The sequence below is a fragment of the Xyrauchen texanus genome, chromosome 8, assembly GCF_025860055.1.
Source record: "Xyrauchen texanus isolate HMW12.3.18 chromosome 8, RBS_HiC_50CHRs, whole genome shotgun sequence".
NCBI lineage: Eukaryota > Metazoa > Chordata > Actinopteri > Cypriniformes > Catostomidae > Xyrauchen > Xyrauchen texanus.
The window spans coordinates 38,463,402-38,472,862 of record NC_068283.1 but is presented as its reverse complement, the minus strand read 5'-3'; positions in this window follow the sequence as shown (position 1 = coordinate 38,472,862).

Sequence of the window (9,461 nt, the reverse complement as noted above, 5' to 3'; positions counted from 1 at the left end):
TCTCCAAACCACATCTCCATTTGCCACCACACAAGCATCCGTCAAGGACACCCAGTGGAAAATGATTAATTGCCTACAGATTAAAAACTAAAGACAATCATAAATGGAGACAATAATAATCATTATAAATAAGACTAATAATTTCCCTTGTTTTCCCAAAATAATGTTGCCAAATGTGTGTCCTTATCGAATTTGTGTTTGTATAAAATTTTGGTAATACAGTTAATGCTGCCTAAATAAAATAAAACTCAATTCAAGATGAACTTTGTATTTTTTAATTTCCCCCCTTTTTCTCCCAATTTGTAAAGCCCAATTCCCAATGTGCTTTTAAGTCCTCGTGGACACGTAGTGACACCTCAATCTGGGTGGCGGAGGACGAATCTCAGTTGCCTCAGAGACGTCAACCCGCGCATCTTGTCACATGGCTTATTGAGCACGTTACTACCGAGATATAGCGCGTGTGGAGGCTTCACGCTATTCTTTGCGAGTTTGAAGGTAGGCCTTAAAATACATGCACAAACAAACCTTCAATTCAGTACACCTCCTATCAGAAGCTACTTCCCTAAAGGCTTGAAATCATTTTCTGGAATTTTCCAAGCTGCTTAAAGGCACATTTAATTTAGTGCATGTAAACACCTTACCCATTGCAATTGTGATTTAGTCAATTAAATGTGAAACAATCTGCCTGTAAACAATTGTTGCTACAGTTTGCTAATATGAAATCTGTGGAGTGGTTAAAAAAATAGTTTTAATGAATTCAACCTAATGTGAAACTTGTAACTTTTGTAATCCTCTGACTTCAACAGAACCTGCAGAGTTACGTTCACAATGCATGCCAATCGTGTGAAAATAAAGTGAACAAAACTCACAGCACCTCCTGAGATGATCCGAGATAATTAGCAATATTCTCATATATGACATTATTCTTGCAAACAGGTTTCAGATGAATGAAACTTAAAAGAGAGAGCTCTTTATATGCGCTTGTTCCATGAGACAGGCTTGTGCTGAACACCTCTGAACTAGCAGTGAATCAGACACAAGCATTGACGTTGTGTCTTTGTGACTAAAAGCATTTCTTGCCATGTGTCATTCCGAGACATCTTACAGATCACCTGCCTCTTGCGGGTAGATGAGCAAAATTAAGCGCATGAAATACGAGTAGTTGAGACGCTAGAATACTGGATTCAACTTCGTCACATTTTGCGAGTAGCAGGTGCTAGTTTCACACCCTGGGCTACTGTTTAATATATTTAGCGACATTCCATATCCATGGTTTTGCCATTTCCTGGGTCTGTAAATAAGTGTCGCAATTGACATCGGGATCTTTTGTAAGACATTGTTTATCCGATAACATCGTCCTACACGGTCAGAATTTTTCTTTTTAAATTTGTACTTTTAGGGGTACAATGGCTTGTCACTGGGGCAGTACCCTCAAAGGTACATTTGTGTACAATTTTAGAGGCAAATATGTACCCTTAGTGACCAACTTGGACCTCAGTGATGTTGTACTGTAATGTACACTTGGAAAAGGTGCAAATTTGGCCTTTTAAGGGTACTGCCCCAGTGACAAGCCCTTTGTACTTTATGAATGGCAAATTTGTACTCTAAGCATTAGGGCTGTAACGATACGTGAACCGAACTCGTGATACAAACATCCACGATTTTGTGTCACGGTTCCTGAAGACCGAACCGCGACACACAACCCTCTCCCACCCCAGAAGCCTGCCAACATTTACAGATGCAGCCCCTTGAGCTCTTTACACACACTACAACAAAATAAATGTTCTCATTTCACAGTAAACATTACATGTAAATCATGAAATTATTATGGAGGTGGCAGTGAGAGAAGCTGGGTTGTCTCCTCATATTAAGGGTTTTGCACACATTGAATCTTGCTTCGCAAGCAGGATTGCATGTTCCCTGTGTTAGTTTCTTGCTTTGTCATGTGAGAAGTTGTGGCTTTCTTTCAACGCAGTGCCACAGCAACAGCCGTGCTCGTGGTAAAGTACAAGATGCTTGAGATCGCATCACATAATCTTATCATGGATGTTGTTACACGATGGAACGGCTCAATGCTGGATGAAATCCTGGAATGCTATCTCGAGCAACAAGCGGCTATAACGTCAGCCCTCTTGAGCAGAGAGGTGCGCAAAAATGCCAGAAAATACTCTGGATAGCGCCGACATCAGTGATGCCGAAGAAATAGTAAACCTTCTTAAACCGCTAAAAAGTCACCACCGTCCTGTCTAATGAAAAGAGCGCCACCCTGTCACTCATTGTGCCCTTGAAATCCATGATCGAACAGAGCATGACGAGAAATACTCTACAACTATAGCTAACATGAAAACAGCCATCCTGCAAAACAGAATTATCTGTTAGAGAGTACTGCCTTGGACCCCAGATTTTGATCATTGCGCCACTTACTCCCTGAACAACGTTAAGAGGTTTTCCTCCGGTTGAAGAACAAATCGAACCAGTTACAGCAGGTATGTCTGTATTACTAATTGTGTGAGAATCTGTGTATTTGCATTTGTTTGCATGTTTGTCACTCCATTAGCATGTTGGTGTACTGTAACTGTAAGTAACCTAAACAAACCCACAAGCTGTTTGTGTTGAGTTGAACAATATTTGTTTTAATGTTTTGTTTTTTATTTTATGCACTTTTACTGCTTTAAGAATTTCTCTCTTGTGTTTCAGCCATATTAATTCTAATTTCATGTTCAAATTCAGTTTTATTGTTCAGTGACGCCTAGTTAATTGTTAATTTACATATAGAAGGTTAAAATACAACAAAGTTATTGAAAATTGTTAATGCCTTGGAAAAAAAAATCTGTTGTTTGAATTTTTATTTTGTTCAAAATATCGTGAACAGTACTGTGATGCGTATCGAATCGTGAGCTGAGTGTATCGTTACACCCCCACTAAGCATATTAAAAACTGCCAACTTTAATCACATTTATTTAATACCACGAAACATTCAATTTCAAATTTTTGTTCACAATGTCACTGAATTAACACTTAAAACATCTCAGAATCACAATTGTCATCTCTTTTATTTTTTAGCCATTTTGCATTTATAAATATTATTACCCATTATTAATTTGAACGTAAGCAGCCTTTAATACTCCAATCCATTTTAGGAACACGTAAAAGGAGAGGTTTTCAACTCAATGGCAGTTGACAGTACCTCACTTTAAAGCTTAAAAAAACACATGAACACACAAACCACTTCGAAAAGCTTCTTTCATTTCAGGTTGTTTCTCACAACAACAAAAAAATAAAATTAAGAAAGTGAGTATATTTTTCATATCGCCCAGCCCTATCGAGTGATGCCAATTGGCTGATCACAGGTGTTGCTTATCATTCCTTTCAAAACAACATTGTTAACACTGGGTAAAAATGATCTTTATGTGTGTTACCAGACATAAAACTTTCAGTGGAAGAAACATCACCATGCATTGACCTGAGCTCTGTTCACCCATGGTTCGAGAATTACCGTGAAGATGAAGCTGCTTTCTTTCTGAATGATTTAGGTGAGATACAAATATACTTCATATTGTCGATAACTGTGATCGGACATCTTGGCCTGTCTGTGGTGTGAATTTATCAGTTTTCAATTCAGGGCTACAGATGGTGGCACCAGCATCTGATTTGGTAGCACCAGTTTCTGTCCTTTTAATTTGAGATGAATTAATAAACAAGAAGAACAAAAACAAATAATAGTGATATTGTTGAATTGCACAAATAATTGCAGTTACCAATATTACATATTTTGTCACTAAATTGTAAATGCATATTTGACAATAAAACATTTCTTCAGGGGTTACTACTTCATTTCTAACTTTTTATAATCTAAAAATCATTAAAAAAATATATATATATATATTTTGTATTCCCAAAATGACATGTGAATGTTCTTTATGAATTGCATTTAGGAACATTCTTATGAACTTGTATCCTAAAACTTGTTAATGAATATTTTTTTTCTTTTAGAAGATTTTTGTGAATCTGCCCCATTGATTTTGAGCTGAAAAACAGATGTTTACTTTCTGATTTTAAGAAAAGTAATATCTGTAAAATGTCAATTATATGCACCTAATTCATTTTGGGCTAATTTAAAGTATTCTGACAGTGTGAATGAGGTCTTCAGCTGATTAAGTTCAGGTATTTCTGAAGGCAAACCAAGTCAGTTACTTTTTCCTGCAATAAAAGATCATTCGATTTTAGACAAAAGAAAAGTTTTATCGTATTCTATTATGAAAATGTAACAGTTTAAATTTACTCTGCAAATACTTTTAGGGATAGTTGACCCAAAAAAGTAAATTCTCTCATGATTTACTCTTGGCATCCCAGATGTGTGTGACTTTCTTCTACAGAACGTACTGGGATGGCATGAAGGTGTGTAAATTATGACCGAATTTACATTTTTGGTTTTATGGTGAAAACTTAAGAGGGTGAGTAAATTATTTGTATAATATATGTTATATATTAACATTACTCCTGCAGCAGTTTCACTTATTTTATTTTTGGATGTTTTACAAGTGTATATAGGCATAATTAAAATAATATGACACAAAGTAAACAATTCTTAAAAAATTACAGAACGATGCAGGGCTCTCGCGGATCCTTAAGAAGTCTTAAAATGTCTTAAATTTAGTTTTCCCAATTTTCGTGCCATAAAAAGTCTTAAATATCGTAAATGATACAACAAATGTCTTAATTATCATTTAAAGAGGTCTTAAATTTGAACACATTTTTATGAAAATAAGTTGTATAAAATGTATTAATTATATTAATAAATATAAAAAGAACGGCCATAGTTGTAACAATAACCAATTATATTCCATCACTTCCCTAATTGTTATTTTAATACAATATAATATGAATGTATCACTTCAGTCAAAATACCATGGTACAGTACCGTTATTGTTACCATTACAGTAGTAAATCAGTGGTAAAGATGCTGATAATTGATCTGGGTAGCAAGCGGATATCGCTGTTTCGTTACACTTTGGGGCCTTTTGTCGATCTATATTTCTCAAAACAGCAGCACATATTCAAAGAAAGTTGGCCAACTTTGTAGTTGCACCAGTGCAACCTCTCACAAAATTTAGCCTCCATGGCAGGAATAACGATCGCTAAATACGACCATTCAGTTGCAGACTGGTGCCCTGCAGTTGGTTGAGATTGATGACAGTGTTGAAGACATGCACTATACAACCTGTCAAACCAGAATACAAAACTTTATAGTTTTTAAACTAGCTAAGGTACATGTGCTTATGTTTTGGTGTTCTCTTTTGCTTATGGCCTCTCCATCTCTTCCTGCAGAACACATGGACCTAGTTGAAGAACCAAGTTTGTTACACTTGGATGGATCAGCCTTACCTCCAGTCACCATCGTCCCAGTCTTCCCATGTCCATCCCAGAACCAACGGGGGTGTATGTGAAGAGGAACAGTTACTAAAGACTGTTTACACCTGGCATTTACATCCATTTTGGGTGATTTGTTGGAAATTGAATTGGTCAAAATATTTACAGAAATTGTAAATGGGGACGAAAACATTTAAGATTCGTCTATTTCAACTGCATTCAAAGGTGGTCGAAACACTTGACAATGCTGTAGTATAAACAAGTAATGCATCTGATCTGAAAATTATAAAAGAAATGCTTACATGTACATAGGGTTGCAACGGTATGAGATTTTTACGGTATGATAACAGTCTCAGAAAATATCACGTTATACGGAATTACACAATTAGTATTATCAGTGAAAACTGGTTGATTTATTTTTGAGCAAACACTTTATTATGCTTGAAACTTGAAACCATTTATTTTATTAATGTATGTGTAAAAAAAAAAAAAAAGTCTCCCTTTTGAAAAGGAAATAAATAGAAAAAATATGAAAACAGAATTATAATAATACACCGAATTATAAACATGATAAAAATAGCATGTAACTATAACAAGTTAGTTTATATGTTAAATGAACTACTAAATGAATAAGCTGTGTGAGCTTTTAAAGTAATGTCCGATGATATATATATATATCCGTGTCCGATAGTTAATATGTACTGTAGGTGCGCAACAGTGAGGCCGGACGGCTCCTGTCTGTACCTTTAACTCAGTGCTTCTCTATTGGTTTTGCTCAGGACAGATTTTATATTGGAAATCAAGTGTCGACCTGCCATAGATTAAACATAAACTGTATTTAATGTATCCTGTGTCGCATTTCCTTTTATGTTGCATAGTTTTATTCAAGGTTTTCCAGTACAAGGACATGCATCAAGTGACTATTTTTGATATTATATTATTTATATAAATCTACAGGGACTTTTCTCTTCCCCCCTTTAAAAAATTAAACATATTTACTTGTATGAGCCCATTTTAAGAGCTTGTGATAATGACAACGCATTCTCTTGGCGAAATTGTTAAAATTAGTATGATTAACTAAATTTGGCTAATTCATATGATATCGTCTGCACTCGTTTGAATTCTTACGACTTGCACTACTGTGTTACGACCCAACCCTAATGTCCAGCGACAATGACTTCGCTGGACATAGTTTCCATCTAATGCGCGACAATTACAGAAATACCCAGCCCGTCTGGCACCAACAATCATCCTTGCGATTATCAGCCAATCATGTCGCAGCAGTGTGATGCATAAAATCATGCATACGGGTCAGGAGCTTCAGTTCATGTTCACATCAACCATTTAAACCAGCGTTTCTCAACGGGGGCGTTTGGACAGTGTTGGGGGGCGGTGTGAACGAGGCAGCATAGAGGGGGGCGCTCAGGCACAAATGGGGGGCGTTACTCAGAGGTACTCAACAGGCGGCCTGCGCAAAAATCTTCTCAGCTCTTCTCCTTAGCCTATGTCTTCGTTTTGCTCGGATTACTGCTGCCAATTCACCAGGAGGATATGCCAGGAGAGCCGCTTCCTAAATTACACATGCTTTTAAGAGGCGGAGAATTTTCAGCGCAAAATAGAGGCGCGCTTTCACCGGCTTTTTCTGTACATAACGCGGAATACATAATTAGGCGCATAATTAGTGCTCAGGGCTCACACTAATGACCGTAATTAATTTAAAAAAAGTGGCTGTTTTTGACGTCGTTTTTTCTTCGGTTCAGTTCAGGTGGCCGAGCTGTTGTCGTCTTTGTTCGTCATTTGAAATCAAATGACCGTTTGTAAGCTATTCAAATTTGAAGCCTAGTATATATTGCCTAATTGAGTGCTTGAATGACCGCTGCTTTTTCATTGGCCATTTAGGTTAGTTACGTTATTGTTCACGTGATTGGTTCATCTTAAAAAATGTGTGTGTGAGCCTGAATTTGTTTGAATTTCTAAATACATTTGAAATACCTTTCAAACAATCCATGTGTTTTTGCATTTTTTCCAAACACAATATTACTCAACTTGAGGCTTTTACATGTAGTTTAAATACAATAAGAAACTTCTGTTTCAGTTTTTTTTTTTTTTTACCAAAAACTCGGGTATCAGTGTTGCAATTGTTTGGCAGTAATAGTATTTCTGAAGTGTTGTGTGTTTTTTTTTTTTTTTTTTTTTTTTAGGGGGCGTTAAGAGGATCATGAAGGGGTCAGGGGGCGTTTGTTCAAAAAGGTTGAGAACCACTGATTTAAACTCACCTGCTTTGGTTGCTTGAATAAATTGTGGTGAGAAGAATGTCATCTCGCTGTTTTGGCGACACAAGAGGGACCTACGCAATATTAGACGGGTGGATTTATTGTTGTGGCATGTAAATGCACTTCTATTTAATAACTGTACATACCCCTACCTTGCATATACATTACCACTTGCACATGTACATATGCTATTCTTTATTTTATGTCCTATTATTTGTCTATTTATACTCTTTGTTTTATATTCTGTCTCACTGTAATGCTCTTTGTGTGTGCTTGTTTCTCCTCTCCAAAAAAATAAAACTCCTGTGAAAACACTTGAAAAGCTCATTCTGATTCTATTAAATTTACCAAACAGAAAAAATATTATGTTTTGTGCTCATAACATGTTGAGAGGAAATTAATAGGCTTTATTATAACCATTATTTACTGTGTTTACATTGAGTTGATAAAGTGAGTTCATAATGTGATACATATCCCATCAAATAACCAATTATTATATTATGCTCTCTGAATTTCATTTCGTTTTGAGAATTATTACACAATGAACCTTTTTTTTTTACATTTAACTGATTACATGTTTCGTTCAGCTTTATTACATTATGAATTGCTTCACATGCAGAACACAGTGGTGATTTCTAGTGTGTGAACAACCGGAAACCCACTTTGAGTTTGTCTTTCCACCGGTTTCTCTTGTGGTTACTTCAAGGCCAACTCCCACATGTTCATACTGACTCGCTCTACCACAAGACAATGTAAAGTGAATAAAACTTGGCTTCAAATCTGCTTAAAACACACAGAGCAATTTAGTAGTTTCTCAATTGGTGACGTTCCCTGGACCCTAGCCTGAAAATCCTTGGGGGAGGCAATGTCATCAAATTAAATCTTTCCTGAAAAGAAAATCAGATTTGTAAATTAATAGATGTCTGGATGGATATGCAGTACATTATTGTATATTGTATGGAGTGGTGCTGATGTAGTGGGCTAAAGTACAACTGGTAATCAGAAGGTTGCTGGTTCAATCCCCACAGCCAACACAGTTGTGTGCTTGATCAAGGCACTTAACTCCATGTTGCTCTGGGGGGATTGTCCCTGTAATAAGTGCACGTTGCTTTGGATAAAATGCATAAATGTTAATGTATTGACTTCATTAAATGCCACGTACTTTAAGGTACTTTCAAGTGGGATTTCCCAACATCCTACTTCAAATAGAGCTAAATTTGGAATATTGGAAATCACATGCCAAAATGTTGCAATAGTTGGTTTCTAAAAATAGGTCTACAGTTAAAAAAACCACAGCATTCTGATTTCACCACCTCCAAGAGTTTTTGTAAGAGTGACTGGAAATATACTGTATAGTTCATCTATTCAGCTGACAGTCCATATAGATTGCCCCACATACACAGTAAAACACATAGGACACTTCTGTTTTGGTCTTAAAGAAATGGTAATTGCACAAGTTATATGCAAGGTGAACCTCTCCCTCAGTGTCAGTAAGACCAAGGAGCTTGTGGTGGACCTCAGGAGGAAAGACACAGCCCCATCACCATCAATGGAGCACCGGTAGAGAGAGTCAGCAGTTTCAAGTTCCTCTGTGTCCACATTACTGAGGAACTCACATGGTCCTTCCTCTGAGACAGCTGAGGAAGTTTGGACTGAACCACCACATCCTCACACGGTTCTACACCAGTACTGTAGAGAGCATCCTGACTGGCTGCATCACCGCATGGTGCGTCAATAGCACCGCACACAACCGCAAAGGGGAGCAAGGGGTGGTGCAAACTGCCAGACATGCTGTGAGCTCTCCTCCCTCCAGGACAT